Genomic DNA, 23,562 nt, shown 5'->3' with positions numbered 1-23,562 from the left:
TTTTGTTATTTTATTTATTTTTGTTATTGGATATATTTTTTTTGATATTCATGATCACAAACTACAAAAGTCAAAATTAAAGGAATATTACGATATGAAATTAAATAAACTTTATGCAATCAACATCAATTATTCAAATCTTTTGTAGTTTGAAGCACTTTCAAAAGTAAAATGAATTCCTATATATCCTACACGCCAGAACATCCATCAAAGTTACCAGTTGGATCCACTTACACCCACCACAATTGTGATAACAACAAGCCTGAATGGACCATACTAACACCCTTCAAAAGCACCAATATGTCCTGTTGTACACCTTGTTCGTTCACTTCTTGGCACTTGAAATTAATTTAGTTAGAAACGCAAATAGCTTTTTCCTGAAGTAGATCCCTAATGGAAAAAAATAGACATAAAATGTATTTTTTAATGTTTTTATAAAAGAAAAAAGAAAAAAATAATTTATAATGTAATACCATATTAATTTAAAAAATTAAAACTAGAACAAACACAATCAAAGTATTTTTGGGTGTTTCGTACAAAGAATATTTTTACTTTTCCAAGAATCCAAAGTTAAGAATGTTTAATTTACTCATGTTTCTCACAAAATTGTTCTTGTGTGGGGTGGTGTGAAGAATCTAACTTTTTCGAGTTGAGAAAAAGTTATATTGTGATAAAAAATATTATGTTACTCTTTGATATTAGATTATTTAATATGATAAATAATTAAAGTTTTTGAAAAAGTTATAGTAAAACTAAATGTGAAATTTTTTTATTCCCAAGAAACATATAAGTATTCGGCTTAAATATTGTTTAGTCATTCAAGTTTGAGTATTTTTTTAGTTCTCCAAATTCAATTTTTTTTTCAATTTTTGAAATTCTCAAAATGCTCTTTTTAGTTTTCCAAATACAAAATTGCTTTGTTTAATGAAATCCACAAAATGTTTTTTTTTTAGTTCTTCCCATAATGCGAGCCAAACATGAATTACGAGATTCGTAATTGATGATAACTTTTAACCACTAAAATTTGATTTTTTTTATTTTCTATTTTAAAGTATGCTTATTGCGATTAAAATCTGTCATAATCAAGTTGATAAAAAAATTAAAAACCCATTAACTGCTTTAAAACTACTTTATTTTTGTTTTCTTGGCTTGATTCTGATAGTTTCAATTCATGAGAAAATCATATTTTAAAATATAAAATAAAAAATCAATTTCGAGCAATAAAAAATGTCAAAAATTGTAAATTTTTTATTTTCTGTTTGACTAACTTTGTAGAAAGACTAAAAAAAGTATTTTGAGGATTCGAAGGACTAAAAAAAGTAACTTTAAATTTGGAGGACTAAAAAAAAGACTCACATTTAAGTGATTAAAATATATTTAAATCTAAATATTCTTAGAATATTTGTGATCAACTAAACATATTTTAATCATTTATAAAAATCATAATTCCTAACATTCATGATTGTTGGGCATAAAAAAATGTCCAATTTTTTAAACTTTCCAATAAAATAATATCCAATGATAAACACATCCTTAAGGACTCACAAAATTTAAGCAAGAAAATTGCAATTACCAATAATCTAACAACAATTGCCATGACAGCCGGTCCAATAGTAGAAAAGGTCTAAAGTGAAGTTTGAGAGAGACTTATTTATTTTAAAAAGAGCTATATATGAGATTTTGTTGTTGATATATGTGACTTTTTAACTTTAAGAAACTAATAACAACTTTTTTTTGTTATGGGGCCTAAATCCTAAACTTTAATTACTTTACATTTGAGTCAACCTTGATTGCAATTACCAAGAATTAAAAGTTAAAGGTTTGTTCTCTAATTAGAAGTAAGAAAAAAGGAAATCGGAGAAAGAAAAATAAACAAATAATAAGTGTTTTTTTATTTGAGAAGAAAGTTTATGTACTGACCGTATAAAATTGTTTACACAATTATCTAATCAGAATCTATCATATATGATAAATTTGTTGATTTCTAAACTAATTATCTTAAAATAGTTTAAACGATGATTTATAATTAAATGACGATATAAAATTATTTTACACCATCATAGAAATTAAAATTTTTATTTATTTAAGTTTAGTCTAGCTTTTAATTTTATTTAAATATTAATTATATTCTTTCATCTATTCTTATATTGTAAATGATAATGCACAATTTGAACCTATAAGTTGCTTAAGGGGTATGAAGACATGTTTCAATAAGAGATCGTCATTCGTCCTAAGGTCTTTTTTGTATTTTAAATATTAAATTTTTTTATTAAAATATAAATTTGATTTCTGTATGTTACTTAATTCGTAATTTTGATTTTTCTATTGACTAAGTATATATTTATATTAAATATTTAATTTTTTTATTATCCATAATAATTTTATTCAACTTAAATAAAATCATTTCTAATAAAAAATACATGTTATTAGAAAATGTATGTTAAATTGTTAACGTGACACTATAATATTTTGACACTTATACTTCCAATTTATGATGTTATTATTATGAAGCTTTTAAAAATTTAATATAAATAATCAAAATTAGATTAAGTTCTCATGTAATAAAAGAACATCAAATTTTTACATCAATCTGAATTCATACCAGCCTATTTGAAGTTAATTTGATGAAAGTGGGGTGCCACATGCCCACAAGATTGAGTGGGTATCTTCTTGGCTTAACTCATTTTCCTGATGCAAGTGGTTATAGACGGCACAAGATATTGTACCCTTCTTGTTGTACATTTTGCTATTTTATACATCATATCGTCTGAATAGTTGACCTAATCTCTGCAAAATGATGACCCGTGTCCTAAACTTCGCACACGAAAACAAGTCCTGATTTGTATCATTCATTGGGATTAAAAACACAATCCAACAACAGTCTACGCACCTACTGATTTATTTAATAATATTGTAGGGACTTCTTACTTCTATTTCTGTTGTACCAATATTTTGGCAGATCATGAACAATAATATAAAATCTCTCTGTCATAAATTAATGGTGCACACAATTTTTATTTATTTTTTATATAGATCATGAAAAATAGCTCTTTTGTTAACATTTTTCTCCAATATTGTAAAGGTATTAATCGCACGTACATTTTGAGAATGAAAAAGATTCTACTGTGATTGCTATGTAATTGACACATTATTTTTAATTGTTTTGTTGTGTTTCTGGTGTTGGGAGGGTGATGAGGATTATTATATGGCTGGGGTATAGTCTTTTCCTCATACCAGGAATTGTGTGTGAAAAATCTTATGTTATAGTTTCTTAGCCCGGGATAACTTCTAATAGAATTACTAAATACTGACGTATCTTGTGCTGTGTTTTAGGCTGGGAACACGTCTTGTGTGCCTAGCTATCTGTCAATGAAATATTGCTGTTTTTTTTTAAATTTAATTAATAATGTAAAATGATATAAATATAAAATAAAAATTAAAGTAAAAAAATAATTTCAAGTATGTTAGAGAGATAAAAAAACAAAAAACAACAGCAACTAGAAGTTTATAAATTATAAGCTAGTTAAAAAATAATTTATAAAAATAAGTAAGAAGCTACCAAAATAAACTCGTCACACACATTATTATAAATATTCTCTAATTCAAAAAATTAATGCAAAATAATATAACTTATTTAAGATTGGCTTTACTTTTCAAATATATAATTAATTGCTTAAGTGCAGTTGAAATTTAGTAATTTATTCTTTTATATGAATAATATTTCACTCTTTCAAAAAGTAATTAAAAAATTTAGTTTATTGTTCTTCGAAAAATAACAAGTCATTTTTAACTTTATTCTTTTAAGTTTAATCATACATGATTTTAATTTTAAATATTTTAATTTATAAATTTATATTTTATTTCAATTAATTATAAAAAAACTCTTATATAATTTATATTTTTTTATATTTCACGTAAACATTAAAATACTCACGAGTTTGGTATTATTGTCTTATCTTCACCCGAACCAGTCAGGTTTGAATTTCTTAAAAAAAAAATAGAGAAAGGAAAATTGTTACTTTTTCATGCATGATGTATTATAAATGATACATAAAAGAAAAAATAAAGAAGAAAAAAAAACTCTTGATATCCTTTCCCTTTAAAAAATTTATAATAACAGAGGCCAATCGGTTTGACGTTTTGTTCAACTAAACTAGGGCATTTATTTGGTCCTGGAAGGTGCAACAATTTGCTTTGCATGAAATCTTGTTTATTAGTGTTATATGCTTGTCCTTATCTGATGGAAACCTAGCTAAATAACCATTCCTAAACACATGATATTGATTTGCTAGGGGAGAAGCATAACATACATGTAGTTCTAACTAAATTCTAATTTATGTCCAGAATCTTAGCACCAACATCGTGCATTGCCTTTTCTAATATGACTTGCCCTACATACGATGATTTGATGAGCTTGGTTAAAATTGCCAGTGGTTAGCCCTTTTGCTCAACATGTGTGTATATATATATATGGTTCGTGTTACCACTTACCAATAATGACTGGTCATTATCAATTGCTGAGTTGAATTCATTCACGGATTGAGAAGGATTATATATAATCATGGTCAACCATCTGTACAATCATCATGCATGAATGGTCACAGCTTCTTAATCAAGTAGGTGAACCAGCTTTTGGCAACTTTTTGGAAGAATTGAAACTGTACCCACTTCTATATGTGAAAGCTTCGTTAACTACAATTCTCATAATTTAAAAATGCCGTTCGTACGTTGTCACACTCGTTCGTTAATTAATTAGTCTTCATGCACAACTTATTCTATTAAGTTTGTTAGGTATTTTGGCTTATTTTATGCCATGCACGAGCTACATATATAAATCGATAAGCCAATCAATGATTACTTAAATCTAGATTATTTACTGACCAAAAAAGGTGCATTATATTTTTGTCAAAAAAAAAAAAGATTGTCTACCAACAAAAGAATCTGTAAAGGTTGTCAAGGTCAAGATATTTGCTGTGGAATTAACTCCTTTAGCATTAAGGAGATTCATTTTAAGGGAATAAGTCTACTTATAACTATTTATTAAATTCAGTGATATTTTGCACCAATAGGACTCAATTTTTTTCAACAAATATTTATTTAAGAAAATAAAATAATTTTTTTAAATATAATTTTGAAGTTAAATGAGAGTGCACGCTTATATAAAATAACTATAATCAGAACCAAAGTTTTGTTTAACAAAAAGTGGGATTTCTTTTATAAAAAGAAAAAACTAGTACACACATCACCTGTGATGCACAAACAAATTATGCGTGGGTAATATTTTTATTATTTAAAAAATATAATTTAAAACTTAAAAAGTAACGTTGATAACATGTCTCTTCAAATATTCAATCAAATGAATTTAATAGAAGATAACTATCTCGTTCATTTTCCTTTAAAATTAAGGTAATACTTGGCTCATAGGAAATTAGGATCCCTCTTAGACTTGACTATTATAAGATCAATATGTGTACTCAAATTCGACTGGTTGATAGCGACATGAGAATAGAGGACTTAAAATTTTCTACAAAGTTCTCATAGTCAGATGTACGTACTATGTGGACTCAACAAGCCTCCATACTCTATGGCCAACCGAGTAGCTTAAGCGAGATACATAAAATTTGACAGATATAATTAAGGTAAGAAGGAAACTCTATCTTTTACTAGAAAGATGGAGATATCTCCTAAAACATATATTATCTATTATTAGAGGAAATATAAGATGAAATCAAATATTTTCCTATTTACATTATCTACCAGAAAGATAAAAATATCTCCTAAAATCTAATATTATCTATTATTAGATGAACGATAAGATAAAATCATATTTTTTCTATTTACATTATCTTGAGAGGGAAACTGAGATCATATATATCATTCAATTTCACCTCTAAAAAATGAATTATCAAGGTTCAAGTAAACTAACTCTAATACAACCTCCTTAGGATATGTGCTCTTACCTCTATACCTGCTAACTTAAACGTTGAAGTGTCCTCACAAGTACACCCTCACAATCGTACTGGGCGGAGTATAAGGAGAAGAATTTTTGTTACAAAGTTCTGTCAAAATCGATAAGAACAATGTGGGTAATATTTTTATTATTTAAAAAACATAATTTTAAACTTAAAAAGAATAATAATAAATATACATTTTTATTAAAATTAATTTGACATTACAACATATTTGTTTTAGTTTGTCTAAGCACAGTTACTCACTTATTTTTTCAAATCGCTGATCTTCTTTCTTCACAACAACAACGATTTATTTGTAAGAAAGAAGAAAAATTATGTTATTTATATAATTTTATATAAATAAATAATTTTATAATGATAAAGTATAATTAAGTTTTCTTAAAAAAGTATAATTTTGGTTTTATTTATATATTTTTTCAATTTGATTCCTTGAGTTTTAAAATTTTTGCTTTGATCAGTGTCTTTTAAAGGTTAGATGCACATAATTTAATTTTGGCGGGCAGTTTGGGGATAAAAAATGAAAAGGGCCGGGGGAGTACACTACTATAGAGGGGAATGTAAATAGCAATAGCCTTATTGGAGTTCGGTTTATTTTATGCAGTTTTGGACCAAAAGTCTACCATCCATTTTAATTTTTAGGAGATAAATTTAAAAATAAAAAAATAAATTAAGAGATCATTCTTATGTTTTAATCATTATTATAAAATAATGATAAAAAAAATATTAATCATTACGGTAAATTTCTCGATTATTTACTACGTTAGCATTTAAAGTAACACGACAATTTATTATTGACGTTATAATACATATTTATCATAATTATTATAAAATTATGATTATAAACTAAAAAATACCATTTAAAAAAACCATAATTAAGAAAAAAACACTCCATGAAATCTAATAAATTGATTAATATATTATATAAAATCAAAATATATTTAAAAACTAATAATTTAAGCGATGATTAATTTAATTAAAATATATACTCATTTTAATAACCTTTTATTTTACAAGGCAAAAGGAAACTTATTCATTTATGTCAACACTCAGGTAAAAGTACCAGAGTACCCCTAATTAATTTTTATATCTAATATAATTAATTGTATGATATGATTGCATTTCTATTTATTCATGTACCTCATACGCGTCACTACTCACTATCGAAAGCTAAGCGAACACTGTTTTCTAAATCAAGAAAATGAAAATTCCTTTTTATTTCTCTGTCCTACTGCTTCTTCTCCTCATTGATTCTGGTAAGCAATACTTCACACAAATTTAAGATATTCAGTTCTGAGTTGTATATATGCAGTGATTTTTCACTAGATTAATTTATGTATGTGACTGAATATATTGTATGGTGTAGGAAATCAAGTGCACATGGCGGTGGTACCTGAACATGTACATTGTGAGAATTTAATATTGCGTAATGATTATTGTGACCTAGAAAATGATCCTTGCAACGCTCATTGCAAAGTACATTACAGATCAACAAAGGCAACTGGGTCTTGTGACATTGACATAAATTTGTGTGTTTGTTTATATTGTCGTGAATGATTTTTTACTAGCTACAACAACAATCACTGCTTTTCACACCAATTGGAAAAAAACGCACCCTGATGATTGGGATTTCTCTTCCTAATCACCGGGGAGAAAAATAATCAAGATTACATTTTTTTGAGATTAAAATATGATCACAGATGAAGAATATACAATACCAAGTAACAAGATCAAATAATTAGGCAACTTTGGAAGAATCTGGTCACTTCTTAATCAAGTAGATGAAAGCTTCTTACATATAATTATCGTAATTTAAAAATATCGTTTGTACGTTGTCACACGTGTTTTTTACTAGTCTTCCTAACATATTGGATTGAGAATAATAATGTTGGGTATTTTGGCTTTTATAATGCAACGCACACACCACATAAATTGATAAACCTAACAAGAATAAATCAAGTATCATCCTCTTTCTTAAATAGTTCTTAAAATAATAAAATTATACAAATAATCCCTGATATAATGTATTGAAAATTCATCAATTTAGATTATGATAGATAAAATTAGGTGAAAGTTGGTAATTAGAAACTGAAAAACTATAATTTATTAAATTATAAGTATTTGATAAAATTAGTTGTTGAAATAAAAAATTTAAAATAACTAAAAAATAATAAAATCTATTAATGATAAAAAAATATAAAGTTAAAAGCTAGAAGCGGGAGTTTTTAAAAACATTATTTTAAATAATATTTCAAAAAATATTAGAAATTATTAAACAAATTATTTACTAAATAGATAAACAAGTTAGAATCTAACTAAAATATTTTTTCAAATATAACCTTATTCTCTATATTGATATCTTTAATTAACGTTGAGGGATTAATTTGAAAGAGAAAATCAATAATTGGGAGAGACCATTTTTAATACTTTAGGAACTAATATATTAACGACGCATTAATAAAAATTATAACATCTCTTTCAAGTTTACAAATATATTTTTTACGCACCAAAAAAGTTATTTTATTTTTGTCCTGTTGTAATTTGGAGCATATCACGCGAAAGGACCAATTTAAAAATTAAACGCATTTCAAGAATTTCTAGACGATTGTATACATTAGGGATTGAAAAGCATTAATTTCAAGAATTAATTGCTTTCTGAAAATTAATTTCAAAATACATTTAACGCATTTTCACGTATTTAACGCTCAACATTAAATACATTCGATGTTGAACATTAATCATTAAATGCATTAATTATCCACATATTGTACTAACTGTTATATTGATTCATCAACTGCCCTCTTTTCATTTAAAAAGGAATTCACTAAAAATGGCTAAACATTAGTATGTGGCACTCCCTAAATTTGCATGCGACACACTCAGTACATATACATTCTCAAAGTTAAGAGCAACACACAAAATAGTAAGAAGTTATTCATATTCACAAAACTTATCCATAAAACTAGACCCCTAAAGACAAAAATGATCATTTTTCAAGAACATTACACATATTACAATCAATATCAGTCACCGTGTTACTAAAAAATGTGTTTCACCACAAAGGTTCGAGACAAAAATGATGCAAAAGAAAGTCACAACAAAGAAGCAAAATTGCAAAGAAGAAAGACAAATAATAATAATAATAATTGAGAAAGGCATCATGAACCTGAAAGAGGGATTCTGCATATTCATTGATACTGTCCATTACTCTGTGTTTTGCTTGCACCCTTCTAAACCTTTTGGACGTATGGTTGCTCCTTCTCTGCAATTAAATAGTTCTCAGCAACAAAACATGTAAACAACACTTTTCACATAAACAAATTACATCGAACCCCCACACCTTCTCATTAATTTAATAAAAATAACATTGTTGAATTACACAAAAAGTTCTCAAATTGCAAAAAATGGATACAAAATAAAAAAGAAACACAAATTTGGGGTGGTGAGACCCACTAATTAAAAGAGACAAAAATTGATATAAATCAAGAGAAGTTGTTGAATCAAATGACGAAAAGATAAAGCGAAGGGGATTGAGAGAAACTAACGGAGTCCCAATGATTGTGGTGTTTACGTTGCAGGGGAGGGGTGGAATGGAAGAGTGAGGTCTTGAGAAAGGAATGGAGATTAATAATAATAATAACAATAATTAATCAAAACAAAAAAATAACAAAAATTAAGAGAGAGTAAAAAGAAGACATGTGTTTGTTCAAAACTTCATTTTTTTCCCCATTGAACAAAGCAACAACTAATTTTCTGCTCTTGTTTTAAAAAAAATTGAGATTTAAGGATAAAAATGTTGAATCTCAACTACCCGTGAATCTATTTCAGTTTTTTTTGCTTGTTGCAAAAAAATTGAAACTTTAGGGATAAAAATGTTGAATCTCAAGTATCTATGAAGATTGAAAGTTACAAACCTTTGCTGATGTGCAGATATGAGTCAATGTCAGTATGTTGGATACTTCCTCATGGGAGAGGTCGCAAAACCATGGAGTAACTTGGAACAACAAAACCAACAAAATAATGAAGAAAAAAGCATTCAATAGGAAAATAACATTCAATAGGCTAGATCAATGTTACTACCAAAAGGAAGCAAACATACATAACAACAAAGCAAAAAAAAAAAACCTTACCTGCTGGATGCTTCTTCGTCGTTACGTTGCACTACCACCAAGTTGAAGAAAACTCGAGAAGGAAGAGATGGGTTTTCTCCTGCAAGTATGAACGAAACAAAAACAAAATCACAAAATGAAAAACTTAGTAGCTGGAAACTCAACAAAAAATAAAAGCAAAAACTGGAAGTGAGGATACAAGACACAAACCACAAAAATGAAGAAGAAAGAAACCAAACAAAAAAAGCAAGTTGGTGAAAATGGAAGAAATGAAAGTAGACTTCAAGACGGGAGAAGGCTACAGAAAAAGACACGTGTGACACTAAAAATGACTAAACATTAGTACATGACACTCCCTCCATTACTTTTCATGTGTCTTTTAAGTTGTCATGAAAAAAAATTAAGAAATATAATTTCTTTAATTATAAAAAGAGTAATTATAGGATTTTCTATTTTATTCATTTTTCTTTCCACTTCACAATAAATATGTGTAAATTAATTAATTAAAGATTAGAAGATAAGTAAGAACATAATTGATAAAAAATAACGAATATAATCTTAAAATTTACCAACAATAGATAAATAAAAATAATTTTTTTAAAAAAATTTATAATTAGAAAGAAACAAAGGAAGTAGCTGAAAACTCTTAAAGCTGTCCAATATAAGAAAAAAAAAGTATTCCCCACGCCTCAATATGTATCGTCTTCGGCATGTAAAAAAAGAGTTACTTCGAAAAAAGTGAACGACCCATTTCAAAATGTGATATATGTCTATCAAATTTTAATTATTTTTAACTTGTAAAATGTCTTTCTTTTTCCAAATTTGGCATTTCTTCACCTTTGGCCTCACCCCTCCACCCACCCTACAACTGGCGCAATCTCACCAAAATCTTGAAATCCTTATTGACCGTTTTTTGGTTTTCATAAAGTTTTCCCCCTTTTATTTGGCCAATTTGATTCTTCTTCCCCGCTGGTGATCTGCATTTCAACAATATCGTGATGTTGGCCGTTGAAGACGGAGAGTGCCTCAATGGATTTTTTTTGTTCTCTCATAACTGACTGCATTCCAGTCAAACCGTTGACAAGGCTGCATCGCAACAAGTCGATCTATTGCAACGTTGCATCATGATATTGAGGTCGTTGTATTTGCTTCTGTCATAGCACTCGGTGCTGGTCACATAATGCTCTCGCTGCATAGTAATGAAGGGATCTAAGACATGTTAAAGCTTGGAAAGAACATCTACTGCAAGCACGGTGTTTGTGACTTTGTGCAAAGTAAAAAGGATAAATTTGGAAGAAAAAATATTTAGAAAAGTTAAAACTAATTAACAGTTAAATGACAGATGTCACAATTTAATTGGGTGGGTCACTTTCTTGGCTAAGCCCTTGTCTGTTATAGCATTTTTCAAACTAATAAATTGATAAAAAAACATCCTTCTACAAAACTAATTTTATTAAATTGATGAAAGAAAATAATATTATTAATATTAGATTCAAAACTAAATTAATATATAATGTTTGGGTAATTGAGTCAAAGTGGATGACTTACTTCCCTGTTTAACCATTTGAGTTATTTTTGTTATACTAAACTTTTTAACATGTGATGTTACAGAAAAACAAAAATCAAATCATACCTCCAGTCATTGCCATGAAATAGTTGTCTTGTTTTGGTCCTTCTAAGCTCTCTCTCTTTCTCTCTCTAGATGGTGAGATGGTGTATCAGATGAATTGGAAGAGATGAACTCAGGGACCAAATACATGTGCTAGGCATTCTACCATCAAGTATGTATTTAATAGCCCTTATCACTCATTAGTGGTCATTACCACTCATTAGTAGCCATTCAAATTGGTTTCTCAATTCCAAAACTGATGGAGTCTTTCATTTTTCAAAATGTTAAGACCAAAATTATTACATTCTCCCACTTGGGACTTGGTACCATTACCTCCTAATAGGCAAGCTATTGGCTGTAAATGGATTTTCAGGGTAAAGGAAAATGTTAATGGTTCCATTAACAGGTTCAAAGCTCGATTGGTAGCCAAGAGATTTCATCAAGTTCATGATTTGGATTTTCATGAAATCTTTTCTCCTGTGATCAAACCTGTTACTATTCGGATCATTCTTACTCTAGCTTTGTCTCATGGGTGGAAATTATTTCAACTTGATGTAAATAATGCTTTTCTGAATGGGTCACTTGAAGAAACTGTTTTCATGACTCAGCCTCTTAGTTTTGAAGTTGCAGATAAGTCATTGGTTTGCAAACTCAACAAAGCCATTTATGGCTTAAAACAGGCTCCAAGGCAGTGGTTTGACAAGCTAAAATCTACTCTATTGTAGTTTGGTTTTATTGGGAGCAAAAGTGATTCATCTTATTCATTTTTTTGCCAACAAATGCATGTTGTTTATCTCTTAGTCTATGTAGATGATATTATTCTAACAGGTAGTTCAACTTCACTGATACAACACTAACATGGCTGAAGCTCACTCTATTTCTTGGGTCTAGAAATCAAGTATCTGCTCGACAATTCTATCCTTATGACTCAGAGCAAATACATAAGAGATTTTCTTCACAACACTAACATGGCTGAAGCTCACTCTATTTCTTCTCCAATGGTATCCAACTGCAAGTTGTCTTGACATGGTGCTGATGCCTTTCATGATCCAACCTTATACAAGTCTGTAGTTGGTGCAATACAATATGCTACCCTTACTAGACCTGAGATTAGTTTTGTTGTCAACAAAGTTTGCCAATTTATGGCTGCTCCTTTGAATTCTCACTGGAAAGTGACAAAAAGGATATTAAGGTATCTGAAGGGCACTTTGTTTCATGGTTTGCTTTTTTAACCTACATTTGTTACAAAACCCTTAGCTATTCGAGCTTTCTGTGATGTTGACTAGGCATCTAATGTGGATGACAGACACTCTACCTCAGGGATTGCTATTTTCCTTGGTCCAAACTTAATTTCTTCGTGGTCTCGAAAGCAGAAAGTCATTGTTAGGTCTAGTAGAAAAGCTAAGTATTGCAATATAGCTCATACTTCCACTAAATTAACTTGGATTCATACTTTGCTAACAAAATTGTAAGTATCATTCACCACTCCTATTATTTTTTGTGATACTCAGAGTGCAATTTTTATTGCACCTAATCCAATTTTTCACAATCGCACCAAACACATGAAAATTGATGTCTTTTTTTATAAGAGAGGAGATTCTAGTCAAGCAGCTTACGATTGCCCATGTTTCAGCTCTAGATCAGTGGGCCGATATTCTCACTAAGCCTCTTTCTGCATCAGAATTTGAAGTTATTTGAGCCAAACTCAATATGAAGACTCAATGTGAAGAGTGTTTCTCCTGAAAACTCTCCCCCTTGAGTTTGAAGGGGGGGGGGTATTAGAGTATGTTGTCAATCAACTGTGAAAACAGTTTTGTAAACTAATTGTAAGGGATGTTAGATTTTGCTAATATCACCCATCTAGTGATAAGTTGTCATAATATAGTGGTAATGGTAGTTAGTTTTAACTAACTGCACCTCCTTAATATTTAAAGCTATATTTTGTTAGAATTGGTTAGAATCTGTTAGGGTTGGTTACCGAAATTTTGCAGATGATGCATATAGAATTTCATGTCATAGAGGCAACCACACATTTCCAATTTCAGGGATAGGGCCATTCTTGTATACTGAAATTTTGCAAATAATGAATATAGAATTTCATCTCATAGAGGCAAGCAACCACACTTTTTCGATTTCAGGGACAGAGTCATTCTTATCTACCGAAATTTTGCAAATGATGAATATAGAATTCCATCTCATAGAGGCAACCACACTTTTTCGATTTCAAGGTTAGGGTCAAGGACATTCTTGTATACCGAAATTTAGCAGATGATTTTTTTTTTGAAGGCAAAAATATATATATATATTATAAAATCAAACCAGTACCAGAGGTACTGAAAAGAGATTACAAAGCACATAAGTGCTGCCCTCCAAAAACCACCCAACCTAATTATAATATGAAGACATCCTAAACAAAGGAAGTCATTATATTGGAAGACCAGTGGTTGAGACTACAGGTGAAGTCTTTTTCTTTAGCCTTCATCCAGGACCAAACTAAAAAGATTGCATGGTCCATATGACTTTATAGGGATCAAAAGGTTTTCCTTGGAAGATCAGCTGGTTCCTATGTTGCCATATAGAGCTAGTTAAGGCAATCCACCACCCATACCTTGTTTTATGATTCTTAGGTTCCCCAAATCCTTCACAGAATTGAATGAAATGACACTTCGGTGTGATTGGAAGGGGGCCTACAACCCGGATCCAACTCATAGCTTTCCACCACAAACCTCTTGTCAAGGTACAATTGAAAAATAAGTGACCCACATCCTCCTGAACACTTCCACACAAAGGGCAAATGTCTTCCTACATACTGATATTTCTCCTCAAAAGATTGGCCTTGGTGGGAAGTCTATTTTTAAGAAGCCTCCAACAGAACACCACTGCCCGAGGGGGGATTTTCAACTTCCAAATTGTCTTATAAATGTTCCCATCTGCACTTGTTGTACTGGGGTTAATACACAAGCTATATGCTGATTTAGTAGTATATTGGCCATGGGGTTCAGCCAACCACAGCATAGAGTCTTTGATATATCGTTGTATAGGGACAGAGCAGATTTCTTCCATAAACTGCACAGCTAAATCACTTTCATGAGATCAAATAAGTTTCTCCTTCATCTAAGGTTCCACTCCCAGCTATCATGATTAAATTCACCCATGTCTGAGATGAGAGAATTTTGCTGCCTACTAATAAAAAAAAACTGATTATATTTCTACTCAAGGGTATAGTCTTCCCCTAGCCACTTGTCTGTCCAGAATTTGATTCTTTCCCCACATCCAACCTTCCAACTCAAGTGGTGCTTGAAGATATTGTGATCTGACTGGTGAAATAGCTTTCTAAGATCCCTCCACCAGTGAGAAAATCCCCTCTTGTCTGTATCATGCTGGAACTCAGGCCATCCACCATATTTAGAGATTAGAACTCTTACCCAAAGCTGCTGCTGACCAGCTGCAAAAGCCCATATCCATCTACCCATCAAGGCTACATTGAATTTCGAAATATCTTTTATACCCAATCCCCCCTCATTCTTGGGCAGACAAATATCAAGCCATTTAACCCAAGAAATTTTATTATGAGTATTGTCTCCTCCCCATAGAAATTTCCTTTGTAAGGAAATTAATTTTTGGACAATGCTTTGGGGAATCCTGAAAAAGGACAGAAGATAGATTGGAAGGGCATTGAGAACAGAATTAATAAGTGTGACCTTCCCCCCATGGATATATCTTTCTGGGCCCATTTTGATAATTTTGCTTTGAATTTAGTGATGAGAGGCTCCCAAACCAGCAGACTGGAAGGATTGGCACCAATAGGAATGCCTAAATAGTGAAAAGGGTAGTTCATTTGCCTGTAGTTCAGGGTATTAGCTGCTTCCAAACCCCAGTTAGCTCCACCTCCTATTATCCCGAATTGACTTTTAGCAAAGTTAATCTTCAATCCAGAAGTCAATTCAAAGCCTCTAAGTAGGGCCTTTACAGTATGAACATTCTGCCAATCAACCTCACCCACAAAAACAGTATCATCAGCATACTGCAGTATATTAATAGGTTCCTTCTTCTTTCCAACTAGAAAGCTTCTATAGAGATTTTTTTTTGAACTGCTTCCCTCATCATACCAGTGAGTCCTTCCCCAATTATGTTGAAGAGCAAGGGGGCTAAAGGATCTCCTTGCCTCAAACCTCTAGAGGGGTTGAACTCCTTAGATGGGCTACCATTAATCAAAACTGATATGGTTGCTGAATGAAGACAAGCTGATATCCATCCTCTCCACTTTTGGCAGAAACTCAATCTAAGCAACATATAATCCAAGAAGGACCAAGACACGGAGTCATAGGCCTTTTCAAAGTCCACCTTGAAAATCATTACTGGCTTCTTGCTTCTCGTTGCTTCCTCCACCACCTCATTAAGGATCAAGACACCATGAAGGATATGTCTTCCTTTGATGAAAGCCGACTGCTTTTCATCAATGAGGTCATCCATAACAGACCTTAATCTATTAGATAGAAGCTTAGCTATCAGTTTATACATGCAGCCTATCAAGGATATAGGCCTGTAATCATTTAGGGACTGTGGTTGAGACACTTTGGGAATTAAAGCCACAAAGGAAGCATTGGTGCCTCTAGGAAAGGTACCATGGGCATAGAACTCGTCTACAAATCTTCTAAACTCTGGATTCAGCACATCCCAGAATTCCTTAATAAAATTGAAGTTAAGGCCATCAGGCCCAGGACATTTATCCCCTCCACAACTCCACACTGCTTCTTTGATCTCTTAGTCAAAGAATGGGGCAGTCAGCTGATCTTTTTGCCTCTGAGAAATAGATTTAAAGTGAACACCATCCAAAGTAGGTCTAGAAAGCATTTGCTCAGTGAATCTATTATGGAGGAAGTTGGCAGCTTCATTTTTCACTGCTTCAGGTTGCTGGATCCACTCCCAATTTATAGAAAAGGTACCATGAGCATAGAACTCGTCCACAAATCTTCTAAACTCTGGATTCAGCACATCCCAGAATTCCTTAATAAAATTGAAGTTAAGGCCATCAGGCCCAGGACATTTATCCCCTCCACAACTCCACATTGCTTCTTTGATCTCTTGGTCAGAGAATGGGGCAGTCAGCTGATCTTTTTGCCTCTGAGAAATAGATTTAAAGTGAACACCATCCAAGGTAGGTCTAGAAAGCATCTGCTCAGTGAATCTATTATGGAAGAAGTTGGCAGCTTCATTTTTCACTGCTTTAGGTTGCTGGATCCACTCCCCATTTATAGAAATACCTGGGATATTATTATAAGCTCTCCTGAAGTTCATGTACTTGTGAAAGTAAACAGTGTTAGCAGATGATGAATATAGAATTTCATCTCATAGAGGCAACCACATTTTTCTGATTTCAAGGACACGATCATTCTTGCATACCGAAATTTTGCAGATGATGAATATAGAATTTCATCTCATAGAGGCAACCACACTTTCTGATTTCAGGGACAGGACCATTCTTGTATACCAAAATTTTTGCAAATGATTATAGAATTTCATATCGTAGAGGCAACCACACTTTTTCGATTTCATGGGAAATGTCATTTTAATATATTGAAATTTTGCAAATGATGAATATAAAATTTCATCTCAGCAGCAACCACATTTTCCGATTTCAAGGACAGGTCATTTTTGTATATCGAAATTTTGCAGATGATGAATATAGAATTTCAATTGCCATAAGAACTAATAAATATAATATGAATCAAATTCATCAATCAAATTGGTCTATTTAACATGCAGCCTTTATTCGCAATTGATGCAAATGGCCTCAATGATTCTTTAAAAACTACTCCAACTCTCTATAAGTGACTATATTGAAAAAAAAAATACAAAGATAAAAATAGATAAACAAAACATTATATACTTAAAATAATATTCAATTAATTAAACTTTTAAAAAATCAATTCAAGAATAATTGATCCTTACAGATATTATTGTGTATAGCTAAATTAAGAGTGCATAACATTATCACTTCTTAAAATGTGAACTGAGGAACCAAATTGAGTAGAAATTTATGAATAAAAACAATTTTTACCAGTATTTCACTGCAGAGATTAGAATGCTCAACTAGAGGTGTTCGATATTCCAACTGTATAGATGGGGTATCTTAAAACCTGCTGGAAAAAAAAGGCACAATATCCACGGGAGAAGTTGTATGATTGTATCTTGTGCCAGATGTATGTGAAATGCAAGAGCTGAAGGAAAGGTTGTTTCTTCACCTAGCACATAACATGTTGGCAGAGAGAAGAGGGGGCAGAGACAGGATACTTCCTGAAGAAGTTGAAAAGGAAAAAAAATTGAGAAACTTGAGAGGAAAAATATAAAGAAAAGATGAAGGAAGAAATGTGCTAGTGGAGATTCAAAAATGTCTCCAAAAGCCCCCATAATTAAAGATATATGATTTTGTCTTCCCGTTAAGTTAGTAAAATGAAAATAAAAAACAAAAAACCAAGTGATACAAAGACTTCTAACACAAACCAGCAAATGTTGTATGTTAAAAGTACCTGGACATTTACATGCTAATAAGAAAGGTTTTATATTAGAATGCTCTAAAACTAATTTCTACAAATTACTCCTAGTTTACTCCTAAGTCCTAACTCCCTTGAATTTATGCCATTACTTCACAAAACTCCCCTTTATTTTGAAAACTTGCATAAATTTTCCCAAACAGAGCTTGTCACAGGAAGTTTGTACAAAATAAAGAAAATCCAAGGAAACTGAGAGTATTTTAAATATCAAACTATAAACTAGTAGACAGGAAAAATTATATACTTGTACAAAATAAAGAAAATTCAAGGAAAGTTAGAGAATAAGCATATTTTGTATTCTAGTATTCGAAGGACTGAGCAAGTGCTTGATTTTAGAAGGCCAAGTAGGCTTACGTACTCACTTTCAGTCATTGGATATTCAGATTCTATGATAGTAAGCTCCTCTTAACTACATCAACTCTTCACCGTGTTGTGCTACCATCCTGAAAAATAGTTTTAAACCATGCATACATAAATTATAAAGCTAATATCATGAACCCACTTTAAAAAAGTGGAATAAGAGTACCAAGATGATATATTAACAGAAAGTAAAGGCACATTGGGCACTGGAAGGTTTGTATTGTACATGAAAATACATGCAATTAGACTATAGTACAAGTAAAACTACTTAGTTGGAAGATATCATTATGAATAGTATTGCCATGCAACGACAATTCCTGCAACCAGTAGTACTCTAAGAACAATTTTAGACTAACAAAGGACGATGACAAGGGAGAGGGCATAGTTGATTCCAATGGTCTGCCTCTAAGCTTGGCAGATATAGTTTAGATAACACTTGGTGAAGGAACACTGCTTTGTTGGCATCTACAGGTAGAAGAACAAAGACGTTAGCAGCTGAATAAGAATAATTAAACAAAAGAATGAGAGGGAAGGCAGTGGCTAAAATACATAGCACTAGGCCTGTAAACAATTAAAATTTATGATATAAAAGTACATGTTACTCTTACAAATCAAAATTTAGATTAAATCCTCCACACCAGACTTAAGTCTATATATGATGGATACCCATTAGTGAGGTTAGTTGGTTTAACAAATAAGGCATGTTGCCTATTAATCTTGTCATTTGTGAGAGAACTGGGGCCTTTGGGTATTGGGAAGTCCAAACACTCAAAGTTCTACAAGTTTAAATCTCTTATCCTTTCTGATAAGATACCATGTTTCTATTAATATACTTTAGCAACACAAAGACATTCATATAAGAGGACCACTAGAACACAAAAAAATCATGTAGACTATTTAGTTTGCTAATGAATTTTTCATGTCTAGTTTGTGATAAGTGCATGTGATCATTAATTTCAGTGAAGGTATTAGGCAACAATCTGGAAAGCTAATGCAGAGAGAGAACAAAGTGAAAAGTGAATCTTAAAAGGTGAGGATGCTTTCTTTTTTATGGCTGTTAAGGTAAGAATGCTTTGTTAATTACAATAGCACCATGCTTGGGGATTGCTCATTGTTGTACAAAATTGAATTACTTCATTACTTGTGTCCCAGGATGCAGATAATACAAGAGCTAAGGTTTACCTTTGTTTTTCAAAAGTCTTTCCTCCTCTCCAACTCCTCTCTGGAGAACATTTAGCAAAGATCCAAAATACAAAGCAAAAACTGTGCATGTAATTGTGATGACATTGTATGGCATACTGAAATCAGGAGTCGTCATGAGCTAAGGTTTACCTTTGTTTTTCAAAAGTCTTTCCTCCTCTCCAACTCCTCTCCAGAGAACATTTAGCAAAGATCCAAAATACAAAGCAAAAACTGTGCATGTAATTGTGATGACATTGTATGGCATACCGAAATCAGGAGTCGTCAAGGGTACAAGTAAAAGTTCTGTGTAAGAGAGAACAAGACTCTTTTCCTGCATTACAAATCCAGATAGTTAGAGGCATGACTAACGAATACCATATGTATACGTGTTATAAGCAGAAAGAGTGGAGATTCAAATAACCTGTAAACAACAGTGGTGACTTGCTTCGAGATTTATCAGAAAATTGCAAACCATCATGGAAGTCAGGAAAGCTTATTATTGCTGATGGAATGCCAAATCCTTGATTAACATCTGGAGGGTATTCATCAATGTGTAAGAAGCCCTATGCAGACAAACAAAAGCAGGTCAAAATCCAATTTGATATGAAAAACAAACCAATTTCCTATTCATCCATCCTAAAATAATCTAAAGTGAGCATATCACATAAGGCTTCCGATACCACATTACTATCAACTTTTTATGCCATGGTGACATGTAGTTAGCTGTATGTTATAAATGGGTCAACAAGGCCCATATGAGCATAGCAGCCTAAAAGAGGAAAGGTTAAACAGGCTTATATTTTACTGTCCTGGACAATTTAAGGGAAGCCCATGAGCTAAAAGGGCAGTTCACCTTTACTCAAGCAGGGCCAGAGTTTGGCCTGGCTCACTCACTTCCATCACTACTTTAAAAAGTTATAAATATAAATCAAATTGATATTTCATATGATTCCTCCTATTTCATATAATACAATGAGTTCCTTATTAAGATTTCTGAGGTTGTTTACAAACATTAACTTACACAGTTCAATGTCAACAAAAAAAAAAGTGAGGCAAACATTGAGAGGAAAAAGAACTACTAAAGTACAAATGGAAAGTAAAAATTTGATCAAACCTTATCAAACACTATACTCAATACACAGCTGACTTCATTTCACAATGACATTGGAGAACCATCTCCATCACCCCGGGTGATACTTTGTCTTCGGAAGGCGAAACACGCATTCTCTCAACAAAATCTGTGAGTGCTTGAGGCCTTTCATCAACTACTAATTGCAAAGTATGATAATATATACCTTAACATACCAAAGGCACAATTTGGAGAACATTAGCTTGAAACTTACACCTCTCTTTAACGTTATTGATTGCAACAAGTCCCTGGATCAATTTCAAGGATATTGCAATAGCACCCCTTTCATTCCCACTTCCCATCGAAAATCTACTGGCATATAAAGGTGCATGTGGGCTATACCAAACAATTGGATGCTTCCACGTTAGGCCTAAATCAAATTGTTCAGTCTCTGTGTATTCTTTGATTGAATATTCATACAGAATTGAGGAGCTCGTTTCCATTTCTGCATGCACCCTTTTGGGAGTAACAGATAATTCAAAGCCAGCATTCCTTCTAAAATCCTCAGGACCTGTGTCATTAACAGCAAATTTAGCAGTACTCTTCTAGAGATTATCAAGTTGAGAGACTAGATCTCTCTCAGCATGAAGTTAAACATTACTCAACTTGGAAAGAACACATCTTCCACTGATTTTTCTTCCAAATATAGAACTCAGGGACCAGCTTGGTTGTATTGTATCTTTGTTTCACTGACATGGTTCATACCTGCTTTCTGATCATTAGGCTGGAGTACAACTGTAACTGTTTGTTCTAGATTAATTCCTGATCTTGACCCATCTAAATGATCTGTGGACATTGTCAAGTGCAACCGCTGAGAGTGGTAAAAGCTTCTGTAAATAGATGGTCTCTCCAATAAGGAAGAGAGTCCAGCTTTATCTCAACAAGGAAGGAGTTTCAACCAAGGTGTAAGATTCTCAGTGCACACAGCTTCACGTGGCAGTGTACCATATCTTAAACTGCTCAAAGCTGATTGAAATGCCAATTCAGGAGCAGAATAAGTGGTAGAAGACTCCACGAAGTTGATTGAAGCACAAAAGAGACCTGATAGTGAATGGCTTAAATTTTTCCAAGATGCGCCAACCTAATGTACAGGGACATCAAGAACTGCCCACAATTCAACACCTGGAGGCTTTGCATTGCAGCTTGATATTGAATCAAATCCACCCCATCTATCATAGTTCCATCGACCTTGTTAAAAGATAACTCCATTGTTTTAATATGATACTTCTGAACCTGTCCATTAAACACCAATCCACATGTTACTTAGTATATTCAGGAAAAAAAATATTATAAGCAATCAGAATGCGACAAATTATATACCGTTGCTGCTACAAGCCAGAGTAAAAGCACAAAAACGTAAGAAAAAATTATGTGTAAGCAATGAAAACCAGACTATAACAATAGAAATAGTGAAACCCAGAAGGCCCATAAGTATTTGATGTCACAAAAAGGACTTCCTTACAAACTTTATTGTGGGTAAAAGGCTTTTCTTATTGTGAATAATAATCATATATAAGATATTAGAACCACAAATAATTTCCTTCCACGACATATTTTTATTTGGCATAAAATGCAATAGAAGAAAATATCCCTGACAAAAACCTGAATGGCATCCATAAAAAATGAAAAGCACAGAGAACTAAAACATCAATGTTTCGTTTAACTTCCATAGAACTATCAAACATGGAATTTTCCTAGGAATTTTATTTCTTTTAAAATAGATATCAAACATGGGAAACTAAGTTTTTCGACCTATGATTCCTAGAAAATAAAAAATTTATCCTCTAACAAATGCCTTCCAAGGGTAAAGAAAGTTTGAGCTACTCATAATTAATATCCAAGTATAACTCATGTATAAATTGTAATAACGAGTGGAAAAAATCTGACGCCTAAAAGTGTTTGCAAGTGAAGGTTTCTCTATATGTGCGACTTGAAATGCAAAAGCTGTTGTGAACTAGTAGGAAAGTTCCGAGAGTTAGAACAACAGTTGAATTATGTTTTAAGAGCCACCACCACATCAAATTCCATACAGTAATACAAACAATTATGATAAAAAAACTGCAAGATAGATGTTACATTCGTAAGTCACAATAAACAAAGTTTTCACGAATCCCATAGTTCTGGAAATTGTCATCATTCAAGATTCAAGATTCAAGGAAGGAGTCTTTAAGGTAGTCTACATCAAATTCAAAGAATATACACTTTCAAGAACCACTATTCATGATTTTGACAATAAAAGTGCAAGGTCACAAGTACAATTTATTTTGAAGTTCTAGCAAACTAAGTATATCAAATGCAATGTCTCATACCTTTGCCCCATCTAATTATTCAAGTAATAACAAGTGAATCAAACCCAAATTCGCAATTTGGTAATTCCATCTGGGGTGCATAACAACAAAATTTTTACACTGATTTTCATTCATATAAAAAATGCATTCAGGGCCATCATATCATACCTACCATCTAGGTGACATCAATAATACATTTTATATTATAGTTTTCATTAGGTCAGGAAAGCATTGTATCTAGATTTAAAATCTCACAATAAAAATTTAATCATGAAGCTTGATTTAGGGTCATTCAGGCCAAAATCAATATATCTCAATGATGAATAAAGAATCTCTCTCATACAGACAGCTGACTTTTCCAT

The 23,562-nt window shown here is 31.8% G+C and overlaps 1 pseudogene; it reads right to left on the bottom strand.

Annotated features, from left to right (window-relative positions):
* Positions 1–8,890: 8,890 nt before the first annotated feature.
* LOC114373328 lies at positions 8,891–23,562 on the bottom strand (annotated as a pseudogene).

Source organism: Glycine soja, chromosome 11 (genome assembly GCF_004193775.1).
Source record: "Glycine soja cultivar W05 chromosome 11, ASM419377v2, whole genome shotgun sequence".
Classification (NCBI taxonomy): Eukaryota; Viridiplantae; Streptophyta; class Magnoliopsida; order Fabales; family Fabaceae; genus Glycine; species Glycine soja.
Note: the sequence above shows the minus strand (reverse complement) of the source record. Positions and strands in the feature narration are given on the sequence as shown.